This window comes from Stegostoma tigrinum, chromosome 29 (assembly GCF_030684315.1).
Source record: "Stegostoma tigrinum isolate sSteTig4 chromosome 29, sSteTig4.hap1, whole genome shotgun sequence".
Taxonomy (NCBI): domain Eukaryota; kingdom Metazoa; phylum Chordata; class Chondrichthyes; order Orectolobiformes; family Stegostomatidae; genus Stegostoma; species Stegostoma tigrinum.
In genome coordinates this window covers 29287985-29311590 of record NC_081382.1, presented here as the reverse complement: position 1 = coordinate 29311590, position 23606 = coordinate 29287985, and the positions used below count along the sequence as shown (strand labels likewise).

The following is a 23606-nucleotide window of genomic DNA, read 5'->3' as shown; positions in this document are numbered from 1 at the left end:
GAGGTTGGTAGGGTGGTGTGTGAGAACGAGGGGGATCCCCTGGGGGCGGTTGTGGCGGGGGCGGGGTGTGAGGGATGTGTTGCGGAAATGCGGGAGACACGGTCAAGGGCGTTCTCAATCACTGCGGGGGGAAAGTTGCGGTCCTTGAAGAACGTGGACATCTGCGGACATCTCCTCTCTCACCCCCATCCCAGGCCCGAAGATGACCTTCCATATCAAGCAGATGTTCACCTGCACATCTGTCAATGAGGTATATTGTATCCATTGCACCCGGTGTGGCTTCCTCTACATTGGGGAAACTAAGCGGAGGCTTGTGGACCGCTTTGCAGAACACCTCCGCTCAGTTCGCAACAAACAGCTGCACCTCCCAGTCGCAAACCATTTCGATTCCCCCTCCCATTCCTCACATGACATGTCCGTCCTGGGCCTCCTGCAGTGCCACAAGGATGTCACCCAAAGGTTGCAGGAACAGCAACTCATATTCCGCTTGGGAACCCTGCAGCCCAATGGTATGCATGTGGACTTCACAAGCTTCTAAATCTCCCCTTCCCCCACCGCATCCCAAAACCAGCCCAGTTTGTCCCCTCCCCCCACTGCATCACAAAAGCAGCCCAGCCTGTGTCTGCTTCCCTAACCTGTTCTTCCTCTCACCCATCCCTTCCTCCCACCTCAAGCCACACCTCCATCTCCTACCTACCACCTCATCCCGCCTCCTTGACCTGTCCATCTCCCCTGGACTGACCGATCCCCTCCCTACCTCCTTACCTATACTCTCCTCTCTACCTATCTTGTTTTCTCTCCATCTTCGGTCCGCCTCCCCCTCTCTCCCTATTTATTCCAGTTCCCTCTCCCCACCCCCCTCTCTGATGAAGGGTCTAGGCCCGAAACATCAGCTTTTGTGCTCCTGAGATGCTGCTTCGCCTGCTGTGTTCATCCAGCTCCACACTTTGTTCTCACTGATAAATGGACATTTGATTTGGATAAAGCCACCAAAAGGAGCTTACCAAGATTTTTATTGTCAGTGCTGTCCTAATTGCCTCTGTAAATAATCTTGAACCAAAGCAGCACATTCGAACAGTTTTATGCTTGGGGATGAAATGAAACTATATCTAAATACCCTGAACATGACAGTCCAAAATGAAACCCATTTGTACCCGCAAACAAATCACAACAACTTGTCTGAAGATCTGTTCAAGCACTGAATTTGAAACAGAATCCCTACAATTTGGAAGTAGACCATTCAACCCATTGAGTCCACACTGACCCTACAATGAACATCCCAGCCAAACCCAAACCCCTACCCTATCCTTTTACCTTACATTTCCCATGACTAATCCACCTAGCCTGCACATCCCTGGACACCATGGGCAATTTAGCATGGCAAATCCATGTTATTCTAGGCAAACAAAATTCGCACCCAGTCACTAAAGGAGATAATACAATAAATGACTAATGAGATATGTAAATCAACAGGCTTAGACATGCTTTGACACTTCCAGGTCAAGTGAAACTTGAACCATATCTCCTAATTCAGATTTAGGGACACTACCACTGCACTACAAGACCAGAAGCTTCATTTTTGAAAGGGAGTGACTTAAAGGCAGATGATCCGAGGAAGGGAATTCCAAGCCTTGGTCGCAGGCCAGTTAAATGCATGGCTTGTTTCTTTAATTCATTCATGAGATGGGGCATTCAAGGCTGGACAAGCATTTACTCCCTTCCCTGAATGTCCAGGGGACAGTTGAGAATAAACCACAATGATATGGGTCTGGAGTCATATGTACGCCTGACCAGGTGAGGTTTGGCAGCTTCCTGCAACTGGTGGCGTGATTGAAACTACAGATGTGCTTGTTGCTACTATTGATGGAATGCGAAATGCTGGAAAGGTTTGTTCGCAAGGTTGCACAGCTCGGTCACGGACCAACTTCACAATTCAAGGCACCTCCACACCAGGAGTTAAAGATGATCAGTGGGTACAGGGGTGCTGGGCGTGTGTGAACAGAATTCTGGATGAGCTCAAGTTTATAACTGGGTGAATGGTACGAGGCCAGCTGAGAGAGCATTGGAATAGTCCAGTCTAGACAGGGTTACAGAAAAAAAATCTGTGCGCGTTTTCAGAATGAACAACTGTGAATATTTCTGGCTCAATTATTCCTTAATTAGTCCCGGAGTTCACAAAATCCCAGGCAAAATTTCCAGATTATACCATTACCTCCAAGTATAGTTTGACAGTAATGTCATTTGGACTTGTGCCAATTTTAACTTAATGTGGGAATTGCAACTTAATTGTTTCTTGAACCAGTGCCCACTGCTGTTCATCAGCTTACCAGCTGTGCACTGGTTAACAAAACCATTCAGGCTATTGCAGCCCAAACATTGCTACATGATACAAGTTTAAAGCTAACAAAACCACTTCCCTGTTGAAGTGCGGCAGGCCGTCCTGCAGCGTGTGATGCATAGTGCTCCTGGCTTTATTAGGATTTATGGCATTCAGCTTTGTAGTTACCTCAGTAAACATTACTTTATATTTTATTTCCATTGCCTGTTTTTTCAGTTAATGAACTAATTATGCACAGCAAATAGCAGTATCAAAAATTTGAAGGCAATTTTACTGCAATTTAGCTCAAGTCAAAATTTAAGCCCCATAACAGAACTGCACCTGCAGCATCATTAACCCAGGAGTCATGAAGGCAAGAACCTTCTCATCTATACCACCTAATCACCTTGGCACAAAACCAGTTAGCTTCAAGGAATTTACCTGGGGGAGGATCAGGTGCTCCATATGCAACGCAGCGGGTGTCCCATGAATGACAGAATCACATGAATTCACTCGAGAGTGAAAGCCACACTCTTGACTGCATCAGTGCTGAGGTGGAGGTGGTAGAGAATGTCAGGTTCCTGGGAGTGATGATCAGCAACAATCTGTCTTGGTTCACCCAAGTCAAAACAACAGTCGAGAAAGCACAGCAATGCCTGTACTTCCTTAGGAAACTGAGGAATTTCAGCATGTCCACAAGGACTCTTACCAACTTTTATAGATGCACCATAGAAAGCATTTGTTTTGGATATATCACAGCATGCTGTTTTAAAATAATTTTGCAGATTGTTCTAGAATGCTGCAGATTTCATTAGTTGCTGTGGGGCAACTCATCAAAGCTGAGAAAACGTGAACAAAGTTTTCAGAGCAAGCTTTTGGATGCGAATTGGTTCGAAACTTCCTCAAATGAGACATTAGCTCAGGCCAAACGTTTTTTGTTTGTAGTTATAGAGCATCAAGCAGGCAGGGAAAGTGCTTAAGGAGGTGGTGTGTAATTGTAATAACATTAACAACATGAGGTACATGTTCTAAGAGCCCTTTTTATTTCTTTCCTATAGATTTGATTGTTTAATCAGACTTTCCAAAAAATATACACAATTTATATATTTAAAAAGGAAAATATTCCATAATAAATTGAAAGGCAAAATTAGTAATTACACCCTGGTATGACAGGGAGAAAACAATTTGGTTATAGTTCTAATCTTTAACCTCAAAGATTATAGAATTAATCAGCTTGAGTAGAGAACCTCTGTGAGGTAACCTCCTCTCCACAATATCCCCCCGCATTTCCCTCCTGGGTTTTACAGCCACCACACACCAGCTCAATACCTCCTTTGAGAGTGGCGATCACTCATGTGTATGAGCCTTGACAGGATGTCTGCGCACTATGTGACCCTTGCAGTCAAACAACGAACTCCAAACCTGTCCTACCCTGGCCTTTCCTTCCATTTAGAGCTCCTGGATAATGATTAGACGAAGGAATCCAAGTTGGTCCTGGTTTCCTTGATCCCTGGATTATTAAGATCAGCCAGAGCCATAGATAAGGACTGCAAGTAGGAGGTTTGCAGCTTATGCTGCCTGGTTACTCACTCTAAGGAAGTTACCCAGCAACTGGTCTTATTAAGAGGACTCCTACCCTGAACTAACCTGATAGCTGGGCCATCCTGAAGTTGTTCACAGTAAAATTTACAATTTAACAGTTTGCAGCATAGTCCTTCTCGCAGGAAATCTCTGCAATAATCAGTTGTTGGGACACGGAAGGGTAAGAACACAGGAACAAAAATAAAGCAGAAATGCATGGTAAGGAAGATACTGGTCACACTTGCTCCATTGGACTGACTCCTTTTGTACACTAATGTATCAATCATGGTTTTTAACTGCTGTCTCCTTCTATTGCGCAAGTCCTTTGGTCTCAGCAACTTAGTTACAAAATCATGTTGTTCATTTTTGTTTTTAAAAAGTGACCAATTTGCCTGTTGCCACATGCCCATGAATTTTACTAATAACAAGGCCCCAACAATGGGAGCAAGTTCAGTGCGTAGCTATGAGTAAAAATACATGTAAACAAACAGGGGAAGGGCACATAACTCTGAAAGGAAATGCAATGCTCATGTTTAATACTGAAAACCAATACTACACACTTCCTTTTGGTACTCTAGCTTCTAGACCAACGTGTGGTACTTTGTGAATCAACGATCTTGCAATTAACAGTGTGATTTTTGAAACAGTTTTTATATGATTAAAATGTCACTCTCAATTGTATTCTGCTCTCCTCCACTGTTGGCATCTTTGTCTCTGTTCGTTCAGAATGCTCCATTCATAGAGTTCTTCTATTCTTTCTCCCACGTGAAATTTGACAATACTTAACTCTCCATTCAGTTCTGTACCTCCCATTGGTGAGCATTACGTAACTGCCAAACTTACATCACATGCAGGTAACAATTTTCTCTCCAATCAGAGCTGCTTGTGAGCATTATTCCACATCATCAGTGAAAGTTAGCAGTTAAGAGAGTCATTAAAACATTCTGTGCAGTAAAACGTAAAAAAGTAAACATTTGCTGAGGTTATCCACCCATCTCTCATTTTTAGCTCTTTTAGTTATATCATTAAAAATGGAAGCTTGTTAATATAGAGTATTACTGCTCAAAGGAATAATTACTGGTAATTTGTGGGATGTGGTAAAGATTTTCAGAGGCACTCATTTAATGAGGCCTCAATTAACCTCACAAAGAACTCTTTCTTTTACTGAGGAGGCAGGCTGAGACATCAGCAATTTTTAAACCGAATATCGTTTGCTTTTAAGCTAGAACTGAGAGTTTATTAAGTTAACTGTAAGGGCAGTATGACTCTCTTGAGAGACCTCCTGCAATGATATCAGTGGAAAATTAGTACATTAAATGCCAAATAGGTTTGGGATTGGGAAGTCTCATGGAAAATAAATTTGAAGATGAAAGAAAACATACTATTAATGTAGTCAGTGACATACCATCGCAAAACATGTCACCAGATCCCACCTTAAACACAGTACTGTACTGACACTGTAACAAATAACAACAACCTCATGACTTAAGGTGGAGGGATTTTTGTGCAAAATCTAAGTGCAAATCCTTCAGAGTTCTGTTGAATTTATAAAATTGTTAGGCACAGCAGGCCAAAGGGGAAGTAAAGCACAAAATATTGACAGATGTCATGCTAAATGCCATGTAATAGATAATAACTGGATCATTTGTGTGATCAAAGCAACTGATTTATTGCTATGAGGACCATTTTTAAGTCTATACCCAGCACAATCATGCTCAGTTGATAGATCTAAAGTATACTCCAGCTGTCCCTCAAACTAAACACAAAATTTATCAAGTTCTTTGCAAAGATTTACTTTTTTTCCTAAGTTTAGCTTCATACCTGCTTGTAGGTATAAGATACAAGTACAATGTCCAAGTATGCAAAACTATCCACATCAATGTGAATCCTAGATTAACTTGTCGCTTTGCTTACATGTATCCCCAAGTGAGCTTCATTCTTACTTCAAGTTGATAACATCCATTCCCAAAAATCATTGGATGGTTTTAGTGCAATTGTAATTATGGATCTTGCAGTGAGATAAAAATCCTACATTGCCAGATGTGTGTGGAGAGTCAGGGAGGGAATAGCATCAACACTTCCATGAATTTCAGTTCAATAAAATTTGCAATGAACCTTTAAGGATTCAGGCTTATAATCTACTGGGGACTGAATGACAATTCCATTTTGCTCAAGCTTCAGTCTCCTGATTTATTTGGTCTATGATGCTGCTTGAATCTCTTAATAAAGGTCACGGCCTTGTAAATCATTCCGAAATATCCATGATTTTCATGACAGCCTCTGGCACATTTTTCATCTTCAATGCACAGAGTTAATAAGCACATTTCAAGCTCAGTCCTGGAATGGAGCCTGGGCTAAGATGAACAACTGCTGGACAAATGATACAGACTTAGAGACTAATGCAGAGAATCCCACCGCAAAGTGCCATTTTAATTTGACCCGGAATACTTTCAAACAGGACAAGCATGCTCCAAGGAAATAAGGCTCTGCATTATTTATAAAATATCCCTTGCTTCAGACATACAGCATTTGAACTAACCTCCATTCAGAGTTTACCAATGCACTAATTTGTCAGCTCTTTTATTTTAGTGCAATTGTTTCCCCTCAGTTGACTTAAAAGAATAATCCTCTCAATCCACAGAACTCAATAGACTTTTCCCAGCTACTATTCTACAGGGAGGTCACAGTTTCATGAGAGAGGACAATTTAGCAATTACCAGCTGACCTGGGGCATTACTAACAAAAGTAATCTTCTTGGTAATTGGCTGCAGCACATTGCAAGACAGGAGACAACATAGTCAAAGCTTTCCTGGGCTTGTGTTAAAGTAGTAACAAAATACTCTCGATTATTTCAAAGCCATCAAGCAGCCCAAGTGCTTTCCAAAACATGCAATCCACATAATTATAGTGACCCAATAGCAGTGCCTTTAATCTGTCCACTCCCCTTCCCGTTGCCATAAGTATCCTGCCAAATTTGACAATCTATTTTTGCTCTGACCTCATTTCTCTCATGCTATTTAATAAATAAGACATCTAAAATCCAAGAGCTTCAATAACAATTTGCATTTGTATAGCACCTTTAAACACTATACAACATTTGAAGGGTTTAATTAAGCTGTCAGGGCCCTCCTTCAGCAGATACAATAAGTGGCAGGCTTGGGAATAAAATCTGTCATTGAACAAAGTTGGTGACACATTGTCCATTATTCCTCTCATTTCTGCAGCTTACAGCATGAAACAAATATTTTCTTGGTCCCACCCTGCCAACTCACATTCATGGTTGCGTCTCTTCGGTTCATGTAATCAGTCTGACCATTTTCTATCTAACGGCTGAGGGAAGTCTGTAGAAAAATCTCATTTGCTCTGGTGTGTTTCAGAGTGTTTCTACACTTGCGATAACATAATTTAAACCACAAATCAAAGCAACATGAAAACCATTACATCCAAAGGCGAGGCACATTTAAAACATGAAAGACAAAAATAATTACAGATATCTAGCTCTTTTATGCTTCACTTTTCTGCCAACAAAATTTCTTTGAGTATCTACTTTAATGTCTTGACTATCTCAGTTGTATTTTCTTTATTCTGGTTCAGTAAGAATGCCTGCCTCTAAGAAGCTGTGTGGTTGCACAATGAATGGCAATGAGACATTGAGTTCCATAAACGTGAGGTGGAGTGTGGATTGAAATATAAGGACCGTTCTGTCTATGACTAAAGGATCCTGTTGCATTAACACATGCGTAGTGTACAAGTCTCTTGCTGTGATCAAAATTCACACATTGGAGTGACATATGGGAGAGATAGAAGCAGAATTGAAATGACAGCCGTCTAAAAGGTTTATACTAATGTCAAACAGGTTCAAATCTCACTTCTGTAGCTAGTGAAATGTCTCTCCCATTAATAAATTTGGAATATAAAAAGCTTGTCTCAATAATGGGACGGTGAAGCTATCAATAGTGGTAAACACGCGTGTGTTTCACTAATACCCTGTAGAGAAGAAAATCTGCCATAGCTGATTTAGCCCATACATGTGACTCCAGACTCAATATGTGGTCAGTGCTTAAATGGCCAATGAAATGGTCCAACTAGACACTGAGTGGAGAATAACTAGGAATGGGCTTCCTAGTGAAGCCCACTTAAAAAAGAATTTTTAAAAATGAATTTCAGTGTATCCCTTACTTTTGGAGATATGTATAAAATCTCTTCTGTAGCTTGACTCCAACAATGCCGTCCACATGTATCTTGGATAGACACTTACATAAAAGATACTGGGAGTACATTGGATGTTGTTATCTTTAGTGGCTTGAAATCCCCCACAATGCTGCTTTTTGCAAATTCAGCGGAGACTTAACGCGGCTGTGAACACACAGCAAAATCAAAAATGCCATGACGTAGATGCCGGTATTGCAACATTGCACATTACCGTGCCACTATCATAATGCAGGACAAAAATGGCAACAGATTAGATTCCCTACAGTGTGGAAACAGGCCTTCAGCCCAACAAGTCCACACCGCCCCTCAGTGCATCCCACGCAGACCCACCCCCTATAACCCACACACTCCTGAACACTATGGGCAATTTAGCATGGCCGATCCACCTAGCCTGCACATCTTTGGACTGTGGGAGGAAACCGGAGCACCCGGAGAAAGCCCACACAGACACTGGGAGAATGTGCAAACTCCAGAGAGACAGTTGCCCGAGGCTGGAATCGAACCCGGGTCCCTGGCACTGTGAGGCTGCAGTGCTAACCACTGAGCCACTGTGCCACCCCCAATGATAATCCAAATCTGAAAGATCAGCCAGATGGAAATCTTTCGTTGTTCTTTTCAATTCACTTGGTAGACAAAGTCAAACAGTAACCAGGAAAAATAATTCAGGGTCAAGAAAACAAATCACTGTTGACAGATACTAAAATGTGGAAACTTTGACATTCTCTCTAGGTAAATATTCATGTTGGGGCTAGTGGGGTAAAAGGCAAATGGCCCCATTAGCCATTTTCTATGAATTATTCTGTATTTTTTTGAACTAATCCAGGTTACCTCATCAATGGTTGTCTCATGATACACGAGTTGTACTTTGTTCAGTCAACGTGATGAATTTCCCTGGGCATGATAAATGACCTGCTTTAGGGAGATTTTGCAACAACAGATTCCCTTTAGTCAGTATATAAAGCAACTTAGAGGTGTCTGATCAAAAAGCAAATAAACCAAGTGCCAAATATCAGTTATTAATATGCCTCAGAGGAAAAGTGCTTTATGAAAACAAGGACAAATTCTGTCTCTCTCTCTCTCACTCACACACACACACACACACACACACACACACAAAGGGGCTTGATAAGCCACAGACAAAAGGCTTAGACCATTTCTTTTACAGTGCTGTTGGACAGGCTCTGCTTGGTGTACCTTTTATTTAGGATTAAACAGATAAGATTATAAAGGGTCTATATTTTTCCTCACATTACTGAGCTGAACCACATGTGTAAGCCTATCAATGTGTGAAATAAAGGAAGAGTTGAAGGAATAATAATAATAACTACTTTGAACTTTACAGAAAAGCAAAGTGAGGTCTGGAAGTTTTATGTCACAGCAATTAAGGCTGCAAAATATAAAAATCGCATTTTAGGAAGAACTTCATCATAAACTATTTTCACTAAATTTGCACAACACTGCTCCCTATATTCTTCCTTTCTGGCTTTGTTTAGTTCAAAGTTGCCACTTTTGGTTTTATCTTAAATAAAGGTATCACTTTGATTACTTTTTTCTTATTTTCTCTTTTGGTGTCCATCGTTTTCCATTGAACTAGAACTCAAAATGTGACAGTGATGTCAACCATGAGTCACAAACTCCCCAACAATCTCACTCACCAAAAAATTGGCAAGTGAGGGCAGGTAGGAGTAATGAGCAGTGTCTGGGTTGTGTTAACAACAGGCAAAATGGAAAATGGGATTTAGTTGGAAGAGGAATCATGTGGGCCAGGACAGAGAAAGGACACAACTAGAAACTGTAGGTGAGACAGTAGGAACTGCCGATGCTAAAATCTGAGATAACGAGGTGTACAGCTGGTCAAATACAGAAGGCCAGGCAGCAGAGGAGCAGAAAAGCTGACATTTCAGCTCAGGGCTGTTTTCTGAAGAAGGGTCCAGAACTGAAACATCAGTTTTCCTGCCCCTCTGATGCTGCTTGGCCTGTTGTGTTCATCCAGCTCTACACCTTGTTATCTAAAAGCTGTAGGTGATGCAGCCAGGAGAAAGACCAGGAAGTTGCCATTGAGGCGAAAATTGAGTAAAAAAAAGAGATCAGAAAACAAGAGGAGGTAAAGTGGGACAGTAGGAAATATATCCAAGAGGGCCAGAGGCACAGGCAGGTGAGTGACAGAGACTTGGAATTGTGTCAGTCCAATAGAACATCATTTTTGAAGCAAAATTAAGGTGATACTAAATGAAAGATGAGGCCATGTGACTTCCCAATTCGGCTCAGTTTGATTGTTTGGACGCCAGGCAGGGCCATGTTACAGTGTATATTATATGTAAATGCAAATATACAAAGTAGGGGTAGAAGGAGACCATTGGCCCCTTGAGCCTGTTCTGCCATTTCAATAAGATCACAACTTCAAATTCCACATGCTCATTCACCCTGGATAACTACCAATTCCCTCACTGAACAAGAATTTATCTGCCTCTGTCTTAAAAGTATTCAAAGGTCCCTCCTCAATCACCTTCTGAAGCAGAATTCAAAAGTAAGAGCTCCGCGGACAAAAAAAATCCTTATCTCCATAGTGCAGTCAATGAGCCGAGTGAGATGGCCAATTGGTTTGGCTGGTGATAAAAACAGCAGGCTGCCTGTTTCAAAGAACTGCTAACAGACCAGTGATCTCTGGGGGCTGACGGAGGGAGGATCGGTCAAAACGCTGTAGCAGCTTTGAACTGGGTGCGGAGGGATACTTTCAAACATTGCAAACAGAAGATACCACGGAGGAGGGAGATTGCTAAGTCAACAATAGCAGATGCAATGATATTCACTCAATTTCCTATAGCTCTCAGGAAAAAGCACGCCCGTGAATTTCTCTAGAAGGAACCTCCAGGGGCCACGTATTATGAACGTTCACACTAACCTGTGTGGATGCTGTTTTGGTGTGTGGACACCTCAACGTTTGGTACCAAAAGCTGCTTCTGTGTTTTATCCTAAGGGTTGTCCAGGAACAGGAAAAGTTAGCGCGTTATAGCTGCCTATACCACTGTCCAGTGAAAGGTCAAACATAGTTTGAATGTGTATCTGATCAATAACAGCCTCACCTCTCCAACATCTGCTTCGCAAGCTCATGATCATATTTGTTCACAACTCCATGCTTGATTCACAAGGCAGGTGCCCGGTCAAGGCACAATACCAAAAAACCGGCCCTTGTCAAATCTTGTGGTTGTGGCTTTTTTTTTCCCCATTCATTTACGGAATGAGGGCATCACTGGCCAGGCAGCATTTATTGCCCATCCCTAATTGCCCAGAAGGAAGTTCAGAGTCAACCACATTGCTGTGGGTCTGGAGTCCAGACCCAGAAAAGACAATAGTTTCCTTCCCTAAAGGACATGAGTGAACCAGATGGTTTTTCCAACAATCGACAATGGATTCACAGTCATCACTAGATTCTTAATTCCAGACATTTATTAAATTCAAATTCCACCATCTGCCATGGCAGGATTTTAACCCAGGTCCCCAGAATGTTATCTGGGTCTCTGGATTAACAGTCCAGCAATAATACCACTAGGCCAATGCCTCCTCTGACTGTGACTGGAATAACCATGCCATCGAACCGCCTTCCCTCGCCTCCACGTAAACCTCCCTAACCCCATGCCTGCACCTTCTCAACAAGGTTGGCTGCACCATCTTCCTTCATTGCCTCTCCACTGCCACTCAGCTAGGTGCACCTACAGTCAACATGGCTCCATTTTCCCCAACGCCAATGAGTCACGTACAATGGATATTCTTCCTAATATTGTTCGGTTTCCTCTGGGATTCCTCAGGGATCAATCTTTGGCTCTGTCCTTTTGCTTATCTACATTCTACCCAATGGTAATATTACCAGAGAACATAAAAGGTTGCCTGCAATTCTCATGACTCGTTGACGATGCAATCCGTATCATATTCTGCCACAGGCCAGTAGAAACTAGACAGTGACAATTCCCAAAGTGAGTAGTAAGAGCAAGTACCTTGACACTTGCTACTCTGGGCCTCGCTCTTGGGCAGTAGTTACCAACATCACTGGGCACCATCCATCAGGACTTCCTGTACCAGGATCTTCAGGTCCTTGTTGTCAAAGTGTGGTGGTAACTTGCCTCTGTCCGTCATTTGAACAGCCTGGGGCTGATTTCCCTGGATCATTGGAGGTTGAGGGTGCCCTTATAAGACGTCTATGAAATTATGAGAAGCATGGATAGGGTGAATAGTCAAGGTTCTTTCTTTCCCAGGGTAGCCATGTTCAAAACTAGAGGGCATAAGTTTAAGGTGAGAGGGGAAAGATGTAGAAGGGGCCAAAGGGGCAGCTTTTTCTCGCAGAGGGTTGTATGTGTATGGTAAAGGCTGGTACAATTAAACATATAAAAGGCATCTGATTGAGTACATGAATAGGAAGGATTTAGGAGGGATATGGAGCAAATGCTGGCAAATGGGACTAGATTAATTTGGGATATCTGGTTGGCATGGACCAGTTGGACCGAAGGGTCTATTTCCATGCTGTACAGCTCTATGACTATTTCCAGGACTATCTACAGTGACCCACACAGGCAACCCTGGACTGACAGCGCATGGCCCAGTGCACACCTGAGCTTTGACGAACTGCACGGAGAATCCTGGGAGTTCCCAGCAGGGATAAGCACTTGTGCTGCTGGTAAGGACAGCATGAATGAAGTGCCACACAACTGCAGCGCACAGTTCATAAAAAGGTGAACTGGAGAGGCTGGGAAAACTCAATCTGGCTCAACAAGAGAAATGCTCCATGGAAGTCACCGAAGTTGACTTCGCCAATTTCTGGTAAAATTCAACCCTTAGAAGCTATTGACAATGAAACAAAGTAATAGTAAAGCGGCAACAATTTTCAGTAATATAAATGCATAAGGTAACGCAAAAAGATTTTGATGGTGGCCACGAGAATGATCTATTTGTTAAAGAAATCTTAAGAATTTTAATATTACAGTACTACTACACAGTCTCTAAACTTGGAATAATGAACGCTAAAGCATCGATTACACCAAAATTAACACTGTAATGGAATCAGGCCTGCATATTTTTCCCCTTCCTGTTCATATTCAATGCAGTTCATGTTTCAAACAATGTAGGGCTACATCTCCTTTTTTGAATAGATGAAGAATACTCAATGACGTTGAGAAATTGAAAATCAGGCTCAAAATACAATCCGTCTTCTAAAGCTGCTGTCACTTAATTTACAGATGCCACTTTGGTATCATTATCAATAGGCGCACATACACACTTATCCTGTTCCCCTTCACTGTCCTCGTTTGGATTGTATTCAAGAAAACGCAACTGACATTAGAGACTCACTAAGGGATTGCGTGCAGAGGTGACTGCTTTCTCAGCCAACTCTCGCAAGAGTGCTCCATAAAAGCTTCACAGCACTTTTTTCACTCTAAAAAACAAACTGTTAGTAATTTTTGAGGGGATTTCTGGCAGATTTTCATTTGTAGATAAGTACTGGGAAATTGCCGCAACTTAAGTAAGGAAAAATTGAAAGCGTACAGTGGGTGCTGGTATTTAAACATTTTAACTGTGGTATTAAATCACTTAAAAGTGCACTTGCTGATTGTCATACAGCCTTATCTCATGAGTGTATCTCATCAGCACAAAGACTGGTCTTTGGAGAGATCAGTAGGGGCTTAAAGACAGATTCATGGTAGCAGTGAATCAAGCCATTTATCCCATCAAATCCATGCTAGATCTATGTAAGGCAATCCAATCAGTCACATTTGTCACCCCATCGCTGTAGTCCTGTGCAATTATTTCCCTGGGTGCCTGTTCAATTTCCTTGTGTACTCATTCACCATTTCCAATTCCCTATAGGCCGCAAGCTCCATTACCACTCGTGGAAATGTTGTTTGTCGGATCTTCCCTGCATTTCTTGCCAACATTTTACGTTGGTGTGCCTCAGTCCCTGAACCGTCAGCTAATAGAAAACAATCTTCTCTGTTTACCCTTTTAATGCCAGTCTTAACTTTGTAGACCTCTCCGAAATCTCCCTTCCAACCTCAGCATCTCAACCTAACCTTGTGCCTACCATAGACAACTATTCTGGTAGATTTCGTCTGCACTCTTGCAAAACTCCTATAATCCTTCTTCAGTGCAGGCATAAGACCATAAGAAATATAAGCAGGAGTGGACCATCTGGCTCCTCAAGCCTGCTCCACCATTCAGTAAGATCACGGCTGGTCTTTCACATGGACTCGGCTCCACTTACACCCCCTCACCCCTCAAACAGCATAACCCTCAATTCCTTTACTGTTCAAAAACCTACCTTTGCCTGAAAAACAAAGTAGCCTCAATTGCTTCACGAGGGAGGGTCTTTCTCCTCCGCTCAGTCCTAAATCTGCTCCCACTTATTTTGAGTTTATGCCTCCTCGTTCATCAGCCAATGGAAACAGCCTCCTCGCTTCTTATCTTATCTATTTCATTCATTATTTTATGATTCCATAAAGTCCACCCTCATTTGTCTAAATGCCAATAAGCATAGTCCCAAGTCTACTTCATCTCTCCTCATGAGAGGACCCTCTTGACACTGGAATCACGCCAATGAATCTCTACTGCACTCCAGTCACGCCTTAGTCACTCGAACTGGATGCTATTTCCTAGTTATGCCCTAATTAGAGCTTTCTAAAAAGGTTCACTGTAACTTCCCTGCTTTGGTCCTTCATGTCAGTATTTTTGAAGCCCACAATTTCATCTGCTTTGCTAACCAATATCTGATATCTGCAGTAGACCCGTGTACATGAAGCCCAGGACACACTGCTCATTGTACACTCTTTATAACTGCGACTAATAGAACTGTCACATAATATTAAGTCATTGATTTAGTTACTACTCCCTATTAATTGTGTGTGTTAACTCTCCCTGCTTTCAAAACCTCTCATTTCTATTAAATTCCACTCTTTCTTACCTGCTTATTCTGTTAGACTTTCCCAACCCTGCTACAACATTTAGATTACATTCATAAGAACTTAAGAACTAGGAGTAGGCCATCCGGCCCCCCCCGAGCCTGCCGCGCCATTTAATAAGATCATGGCTGATCTTTTTGAGACTCAACTCCACTTACGCGCCACTCACCATAATCCTTAAATCCTTCACTGTTCTAAAATTTATCCAGCCTTGCCTTAAACACATTCAGCGAAGCAGCTTCAACCGCTTCACTGGGCAGGGAATTTCACGGATTCACAATCCTTTGGGTGAAGAAGTTCCTCCAGACCTCAGTCCAACATCTGCTTCCCTTTATTTTAAGGCGATGCGCTCTAGTCCTAGTTTCACCTGCTAGAGGAAACAACCTCCCTGCCGCCACCTTATCTATTCCCTTCATAATCTTATATGTTTCCAGATGATCTCCCCTCATTCTTCTGTCAAATGTCAGAGTTTGGAAGCTTTGGAACATTTTGAAATCTTTCTCGAGATTCCAATATCCAAGTGAGTGATTGCGACTCACAAAGGTTAGTTTGATTGTTTTCTTTAAATAAAATGCCAATGGGATCCACTCTGAGCTCAGTGGGTAAATTGACACAGTGCCACTGTCCAGCAGATCCCCAGCCTCAACTGGCTTCAACGGCTCAAGGCTGAGAAAGGAGATGGTGGCCATTGGACAACTAATGTTGCAAGTGCCTCCACTGACAGGTCCGGGTAGTGTTGGCTATGGTACCCACTCATAATAAAAAGAAAGACCAGCCACTTGGCTAACTCCCCAGCAACTTTCCATTATGAATCAGAGCCTTCAGCACAGGAGTGACAAACATTGACAGTGTGGAGGAAAAGTGCAATTTGTCTAATTTGTTTGATGTTTATTTCATACACATAACCTATGCTAAAAAAAACACCAGACATGATTTTTTCCAATATTGGCGAATATTTCTGAACATTATGGATGCTGCTTCAACCAGGGTTAAGAAATTGGGGAATGAGAAATGGTTCTATTTTACATGTTTTCAGCATTTACCTTTCTTGAAGAATCACTACTCTCTCTGTGAAAACTGCAGGTGGCAGTGCCAAGCGATTTCAGTTGTCCCACGTCTGGTAGATTTAAAAACATGCTCTGGACACCCTTCTGTTCGGTTTAGGCCCTGTACTGCTTCAATTCCCAATCAAATTCAAAGACAAGAGATCTTCATCCTGGGATTCTGCACAGGAAGTGATCTTGGAACGGTTGACAGTCAGCCCATTTTCTGCCCTTCCTTGTGTTGTTAGCCCAAGATTTCTACAGGGCATTACAGCACTTCACAGAACATGATGGCCTTCCGCGCACCAGTCAAACGTTGCGACATGAGTTTTGTGATCAACTTTGGCAACTTTCTTTTGTTCATTCATTAGATAAGGGTAATGCCAGTATTTGATTTTTTTAAGCAGTTACCCAACCCCAATTGCACAGAGTAAGAGTTAACCACATTCACTTGTTCCAAGTAGACCAATCCAGGCAAAGGTGACAGACTTTCTCCCCTAAAGGAGCCAAATGAGTTTTAGGGCAATGAACAATGGTTACAAAGCCATTGTTAGACCAATTTTCTCCCCGTAAATTTTCCTTTATTGAATTTAAAATTTCACCACCTAACATGATGGGATTTGAACCTGTGTCTATAAAACATTAGCCTGACGTTTCGTCACCATTCTAGGTAACATCATCAGTGAGCCTCCGACGAAGCTTCGTCGGAGGCTCACTGATGATGTTACCTAGAATGGCGACGAAACATCTGAAAACTAACCTTCCAGCTCAGTGAGCAAACTTACATCCAGAACCTCAACCTGAGCTACAAATCTTCTCAAAACTCGCTAACATTAGCCTGAGATATGGATTTATGAGGCCAGTGACATTACCAGTGTGCCAATACCTTCTTTACTTTAAACAGCCACTGCAAGTTAATGCTAGCTCCTCCACAATGCTTCTTCTGAAAAATGAACAAGCACAGAACAAAAGAGATCATTTCTGACACTCAAAGTTCAACCTGGGGGCCATCCACTTGACATTGGGAGACATAAATTATGTTTAATACTATTGCGTGGACAATTTGGCATGGTGACCAATTTACATTGAGATTTCAAATTGCAGTCAATTTGCCATGGACCAGTTTTTAGTGTTTGGTGTCTAAATGCCAAATGTGCACAAAGGCATTGCTCAATAACATCTTAAGATCATAATTTATTTGCTACAGTCAACAAATGTATTGTGTTTCTGTTTACATTGTATCCACGGAAATTGCCAAAAAAATCCCCTTTACATTTGAAATATGATTCAGACTTCTTTGGCACTGAACTAAGGGCTAACTATGTGCTTGATGCATACATTTGATAGATGGAAAGTTCCACAATGTATGGCAATGTGCATTGGTTCATTCTTGGAGACCTTTGCAGTGGTAAACTGGCCTTGGGGAAAAGGGAATTTCATTTTTACTACCAAAACTGCCATCTGCACTAGTTCAAGAATAATGTCCAAATGGCTTAAGCCTAGACTGCCATTTTGTTGATTAGATTCCAAACGTTTTTGGATTGATAATTTCAGGTATATAAACAGAGAAATTTGACACAAAGAGTTGGATTTTACAGGCAGTAAGTGTGGCTGGAGGAGTGGATATGTCCCTTTTAAGAGCGAAATAACTCCACAGAGGCCGGTCTCACATCACCAAGTCACCTTTTATTTACAATGTGCATAGTACATGGACTCCGACCAGCCAGCTCAAAGCCATTCTGAGAGTGAGGAGTCTCTAATGCTCCTGCTTGTAATCTGTCAGCCAGGGGTCCCTGATTGGCCCAGGTTAACAGCCCCAAACAGGGATCTCACGGTCAAAATGACCTACCAGGCCATCTTTGCAACAATCACTACAATGAACAAAAACGGGGGCCTGGATAAGAAAGACAGCACCTACAGCGCCAGCGATTTCCCACAGGGGCTCCCCCTCCAGTACTCAGTCCCACAGTTATGTTAAGAAATGCTTTGCCAACCTTCTGTTGGCTGCAGGGCCACTGCCATCTTGGAGGTTACCAAGCTGATGGCCACCAGATCGGGTCAGCTGTTCTCCAGAGTGTGGTTTGCCATCCTTGGTGGCACTTATACAAGTCAGAGCTAAAGGCCCAGTTGCCCACACACGTCAGTCTCATGTATTTCCTGACATTCAACAAAATTCAGCCCAATGACTTCAATAAAAAAATGTCCTGAGATTTCAATTAGATTAGAACAGTCTAAGATAGCAGTTGAAGGAACTTGAGAGGTACAGGTCAGTCGTGATCTATTGAGCGGTGGAAGAGGTTTGAGGGATTGAATGGCCTACTCCTAGGGAGGGGGCGAGCTGGGCTGGTTTTGTGATGCAGTTGGGAGAGGGGAAGAACTGGGCTGGTTTTGGGATGCGGTGGGGGGAGGGGAGATTTTGAAGCTGGTAAAGTCCACATTGATACCATTGGGTTGCAGGGTTCCCAAGCGGAATATGAGTTGCTGTTCCTGCAACCTTCGGGTGGCATCATTGTGGCACTGCAGGAGGCCCATGATGGACATGTCATCAAGAGAATGGGAGGGGGAGTGGAAATGGTTCGCGACTGGGAGGTGCAGTTGTTTGTTGTGAACCGAGCGGAGGTGTTCTGCAAAGCGGTCCCCAAGCCTCCGCTTGGTTTCCCCAATGTAGAGGAAGCCACACCGGGTGCAATGGATACAATATACCACATTGGCAGATGTGCAGGTGGACATCTGTTTGATATGGAACCTTCACAAGCTTCAAAATCTCCCCTTCCCCTACTGCATCCCAAAACTAGCCCAGTTCTTCCCCTTCCCCCACTGCATCACACAACCAGCCCAGCTCGTCCCCTCGACCCACTGCATCCCAAAACCAGCCCAGCCTGTCTCTGCTTCCCTAACCTGTTCTTCCTCTCACCCATCCCTTCCTCCCACCTCAAGCCGCACCTCCATTTCCTACCTACCACCTCATCCCGCCTCCTTGACCTGTCCATCTTCCCTGGACTGACCTATCCCCTCCCTACCACCCCACCTATACCCTCCTCTCTACCTATCTTGTTTTCTCTCCATCTTCGGTCCGCCTCCCCCTCTCTCCCTATTTATTCCAGAACCCTCACCCCATCCCCCTCTCTGAAGAAGGGTCTAGGCCCGAAACATCAGCTTTTGTGCTCCTGAGATGCTGCTTGGCCTGCTGTGTTCATCCAGCTCCACACTTTGTTACCTTGGATTCTCCAGCATCTGCAGTTCCCATTATCACTTGTAATTGTGAGGTGTGTTTTTCAAAAGTGATCTGATACAGTGAGAAATGGCTACGAATGTAAATTAAGTGGTTGCCTCGAGAGGGAGCAAGAGCATGAGAAGGGGTGCGGGCAGGGGCGCGGGTGCGCGAGAGAGAGAGAGAGAGGGAGGGACGGAAGGAACATGAGAAAGAGAGACAAGGGCACGGGAAGGGGCAAGATCATAAGATGGGGCATGGGTGTGAGTAAGAGAGCGGGGGGGGGGCAAGAACACATGACAAATAGTGAGGAGGGGCCACAGCACACGAATGAGAGTGAGCTTGAGAACAAGGGCATGAGGAAGAGTGTGTAACTGCGAGAAAGAGCATGCGAGAGCAATGGCAAGAAAATGAGTGAGAGTGAGAGAGCAAGCGAAAGTGAGAGACAGCAACCCATTGAATGTCAAACCTAAACATGCAATGGGAACTTCCAACAAAATCGCTTCAAAAGAGAAAGGAGAAAGTCAAAATGGGCTGGACAGTGATCTCTTGTAACTATAAAAATAATGAGTTTACACATGCATTGGTGCGTTTACCAGGATAGTGGGGAAAACTGACTATTCCCTGGATTGCAGGTAAAGCTATTCTCTTACTCTGCATGCTAGAAGTCAGCAAGCTACTCTGGCAGAGGAAAACAAGGAACAGAACACAAAGGATTCTCTACAATCCGAAAATTTGGAATTCAAATTACAATCAAAGGATAAGAACAACAGAACCTCGAGCAATCTGTGAAACTAAGAACAAAAAACAGAAGTTGCTGGGAAAGCTCAGCAGGTGGGTAGCATCTATAGAGAGAAATCAGAGTTGACGTTTCAGGTCCGGTAATCCTTCCTCAGAACTTCTAAAATTAAAAATTTGAACTAGACTTTCAACGAGCAACTTTAATGCTGCCAGTAGCCTCCAGTATAGTGGCTGCAATGTTCAGCTATCTGCATTTTGTGACCAATTCAGAGACTGAACTTTGTATCTTCTTCATTAAACTCTTAGCATTCTGGACACCTCTAATTTCCAATCTGTTTGTTTGTGTTGTATTTGTATTTATTCTTGCATGTAGCAAACAATAAACTCACTCTTTAATGACACAAGAAAGCATGGTTACTTTGGCTCCTTTTAAAACAAATTCATTTTGGAACTGGGACAAAGCGAAGGGATCTGTTTTTAATTGAACCTTGTTGTGGCATCAAAAGGGGTGAGTGAACAAAAAAGGGGAGCTCGGGGATTCCCCTTCACCTGAGAGCTTCGGCTGTTTTGAGACGTCCCGTCTGGGACCATGACAAATCGAGGAGCCTTGCCTCAGGTCTTGGCGTCACACAATGCCCCTTCAAAGGTATTGTAACCATAGTGATTGGATTCAATTAGCCGTAAACAAACGAGAATACCAAGTGCTTCGTCAAATTTCTTTTTACCACTGCCAATGTTAGAAGCTGCAAATTCTCTCCAACACGTTTTTTAAAAAATCTTAGATCAATGCAGAGAGAGAAAGAAAATTTCAATTACAAATAAAACAGCACATCTTAAATGTCGGGAGGAGGGACAGTTCACTGTATTGTGTGAAACAGTTTAAACAATACCACCGTTAGAGATCTCCATTTATCCTGCAGAGCTGCTGAACTTTGACTCCACCACACCTGAGGGTATGCACCGTTTTCTTTGCTTAGTTTTCCCCACTCTACTTGTAAAACTTCAAATGTGTGTGTTAACTGGTCCACTCCTACGACTTACAAAGAAGATGTAAAATAAGGTTTAATGCAATGTGGAGGTGGTCTTCTGCCCTCTACTGAAACATCTAATTTAAAAACTGTTGACATCTTCATTGCATGTAGGTTGCATACTTCTGTGGTGCTGTCAGAAGGCAGGGTTTTCCATCCCAGAGGCTGCCAAAAGCTCAGGGGGCAGTCCACATCCCTTTAATTAGAGCTGACTGCCGTGACATCATTGTACTGAAGCTTTGGCTGGAACCCGCCTCCTGCTATCTGTGGTGGAGAAGGAAGGCTCTGCACATTGTACATCTGCTCCTGCAGCTCGCAAACAGAGGCAGTGCAGGAAAGGAGGTCCAATCAAGACTTGCCTACGTGCAGCAATTCTGTTCTTCAGAAACGTAAATACATTACAAAAAAAAGAGGATCCAGTCAGTTTGTCCTTCCCCAGTTATGTGCTCAGAATAAGAAGATGACATACTGGATTTGAACGTTCTTCATGACAATGCCATGCTGATGTTGCACACAGTCTGGTGTAACTACAAGCCACAAATCAGACAGACAGTGTGCTAACTCACTGCCTTAATAGACTTCAAGAATTCTCCTTACTCATTTTTACAACCTTTTTTTGCAGTAAAGTGACGACCAATGGTGCTGTTAATACAAAGGACTTGCTAAATGCCAATAGGAGTGTTCGGAATAAAATATTATTCTTTCTTTTAAAAAACAGAACTGTCTTTTTGGCATTTACTACTTGGAACTGATACCTGGGCATCAGAAAGTCTCTGACAAAGAGAGCCACAGTGATTTACACAGAGGACAGATTCAAGTTTCTGATAACAGCTACTCTGGTGAGATGCTACACTTCACACAGGCATTTTGTCCACTTAAAGAGAAAAGACAAAGAAGTTGAGAGTGAGGACGACAGTTCTGGCTACAGCAATCTGGTAAGAAAGTTTCTTTCAGTTTCTCCTTGGACTTACAGAATGAATTCTAAATATTAAATACGAATAGAAACCGACTCAGGGCAGTTTTATTTATGTTCAGAAAGGATTATAATAACCATGGCAAACCAAATTGAGGTGCACTAATGTTAAAATCTAGACTTTTATAAGGTCAGCAAGGCAGCCAGCTCAAACCAAAGATCAGAAAAGCAAACTGACTGCCTTTAACGTATTTCCCCATATGTGGGATGATTAGAAATTCACTGTATAACTAAGGGGAGCACAGTTTACAATTTAATTCTGAGAAGACTGGCTTGCATTCTCAGTTCCGTCACAAACTTTCTGCTTAATTTATTGGCCAACAAAATTGGCACCTTCTCGTGTTCTCACTCATTTACGGCTTCTTACAGCTGACTGGAAAAGTCACTTTAACCAGTGTTTCACACTTTCTCTTTAAAGCATTCAGTTCCACTACCACCACAGGACAAGATAAGCTAGTTTCAGAAAGGCAATTGTTACTAACATTTTAGGGTGACAGAAAACAGTGTAAAACTTCCATGCAGAGCATCACTTTACACGTATTCAACTACCACAAAAAGATGACCTGAGCTTCAAGTGTTACAGACTCAGCTTAATATTGCTGAATGTTTTTAGAAACTTAATCCTTGAAGTATTCAATTCAGAACGGCAAAGCACAAAATAAGCTTCCATTGAACAAAAACTAAGCCAAGTGTTTATTTGTTGCAGTACTTTTATACCTTCATTCGAAAATTGCTTTCTAGCACATGGTTTTAAAAAAGAAAATAGAATTCAAGATACAAAAGATTTTTCTTTCACAAAAAGTGTTTTCCAAGTCCTGTCATACTGATCAGCAGCTTGCCTGTGGCAGCAAACTTTAATGAGGTGCCCAAAAATGCCAAGAACGCCCAGTCCTGATCAGTCTGAAGACGTAGTCTCTTCGGTTGGCGGACTTGCCTGACAAAACGTCCGTGTCGAGGCTGTGAAGGGAACAAACGTTTCTTTCTCTCAGGTCACAGTGTGTGTACAGGAAGACGCAGGGGTTGGAGGGGGAGGCCAGGGGGGGTGGGGGGGGGGGGGGAAACTGAGGGCTACTGAATGACAACTGACAAGATAGCATGAAACAAAAACTGAGAGAGAGAGACAGACAGACTGACAGGCACACAGTGAAATTTGAATATTCTTGCCCTGCTTTATTTGTACGTTAGGAGTTAAGCTGGTGGTTTCACCACATGAGACACAGTTTCCACATGTGGGCTGACACTGAGAACAATCTTGGCAGGCTCTGTTGAATGCTGCCGCTGAACAGAAAGAAAAACAAAGCTGGGCACACAGCAGTTATCTCTGAGCCAGGTAACCTACTCCCCCCTCCCCATCCCAAACTACCACAGGAACACTATCCAGTGGGGAGGGCTGTGGGGGGGCTGGGTCTTGCCTGGATCTTTGTTCAAAGTCTGACATCAGAGAGAGAAAGACAGAGAAAATAATCCTCAAGCTTTTTTATCACAGACACGTGAAACGTTTGACCATTTCATGGCAGATCAGGTTACCAGTCCTGTGTTCCTACATTAGCCATGTC

The 23606-nt window shown here is 42.8% G+C and overlaps 2 protein-coding genes across 10 annotated transcripts in view; one reads left to right on the top strand and one right to left on the bottom strand.

The window, feature by feature from the left end:
- Positions 1–23606, bottom strand: part of LOC125465342 (ras-specific guanine nucleotide-releasing factor RalGPS1-like) — a 713999-nt gene that overhangs the window by 311456 nt on the left and 378937 nt on the right. The gene's annotated exons all lie outside the window — the stretch shown is intronic.
- Positions 21330–23606, top strand: part of angptl2b (angiopoietin-like 2b) — a 53298-nt gene continuing 51021 nt past the window's right edge. Inside the window, exon 1 of the mRNA XM_048558699.2 lies at positions 21330–22012. The gene's annotated coding sequence lies outside the window, so the exon portion shown is untranslated. The remainder of the gene's footprint in view (positions 22013–23606) is intronic.